Raw genomic sequence first — 1,610 nt, forward strand, 5'->3', positions numbered from 1 at the left:
TATATATATATATATATATATATATATATATATATATATATATATATATATATATATCGTAATTTACAAAAATATAGATACACACACACTCATATATAATCTAAAAATATTAATAAAAAAATGCTTATAGACAATGTATATACAATGAGACATAATTAATATTACCTATACAAACTTTGAAATATTTCTTCTTGGATATCAAATGGATTTTGTGTGTCACATAACATCCTTCGCATTATTCTGAGATTATTTCTCTCGTCTTGATCATTTATTTCGTTAACAAAAACCAAGAATGCAGCTGCCATGTTGAACAAAATTTTTGCGTAAAAAAATTTCAATTTTCACAAATTTACGTTAAATCTTTCATTTTTCACGAGTTTAGTGAAAGTTTTCATCTTTTACGAGTTTATTACAAAATTTTCACTTTTCATGAGTTCACACTAGGGGAAAAGATTCATGATACCTAGAATAATAAAATATTTCAGTTATACCAAGCAGAAAATGATTATAGACTTGTTGGGGCTAGTGGTGATCCCGCAAGCCATAGCACAAGTATTGTATGATGTATTCAAGCTGCACATGCAAAAAGTTGGCCTGAACTTAAAACATTTGCTTGCTCTGGGAACTAACGGTGCCCTAAATTTGTGCGGCTCTGCCAATTCATTATATGCGCTGTTAAAACGACATGACTGTCCCAACCTGCATTTGATTAAATGCATATGCCACAGCCTTGATAAGTGTGCCAGTAAAGCAAGTCAATCTTTTCCAGAAAGAACCTTTTCTAGAATTTTTGCTAAGAGAGTCACGAAATTGGTTTTGGCATAGCGCATTGCGCAAAATGCAGTATCAGGAATTATACAAGGTGAGATTTTTAAATCTTTTCTTGAAAACTGAAAATTTAATGTGATTAATATTCAATTGATAGTCTCTTACTGACGGACAAAAGCCTCCTCAACTGGTGAAATTAGCCATTACTCGCTGGTTATCTTGATATGGAGCTGTGAAGTCTCACTCTGAACAATATATGCAACTTAAAATCCTTTTCAAAAATGTAGCGAACGCAGACTCAAGGAGCAATGTCTCATGGCTCATCACTTGGCAGTTTTACATGAAGATATGTCAAATCTTCTATTTTTGAGACCAATTTTACGCGAGGTCACGTCTATAAACGTGATTTTTCAAAGTTCAGTGGCTGACATCTCTAAAGTCTATAAAGACCTTAAGATTTTTATTTTCAGTCTAGCGAACCGCATACTCAAGCCTGAGGCCCTCAAACAATCTCAACCAGGGATGCTTCGTGTAATTGAAATTCAAGCTCTGAAGGTTACAATGCTACGGCGAGAAAACTTCAAGCCTGTTGAGTTGGTAAACTATGAGGAAAATTTCTGGAAAGTCGCTTATAATATAAAGCTGCCTGATGACAAACTACGCCAAGTTCAGAATTGTTGTACTAATTTTTAGTGAAGTTTACTCAGGAGTTGATCGACAGGTTGCCTTCTTGCATCGAGATTGTAGAAAAATTAAGGATTTTTTCAACATCGCGCTGGGAGCGAGGGAAAAATATTATCAGGGTTGGGAACGTTACTTTTTAAAAGTAACGCGTTACCGTT

Source organism: Odontomachus brunneus, unplaced genomic scaffold (assembly GCF_010583005.1).
Source record: "Odontomachus brunneus isolate Ranch 3 - 2012 unplaced genomic scaffold, Obru_v1 Obru_scaffold_034, whole genome shotgun sequence".
Classification (NCBI taxonomy): Eukaryota; Metazoa; Arthropoda; class Insecta; order Hymenoptera; family Formicidae; genus Odontomachus; species Odontomachus brunneus.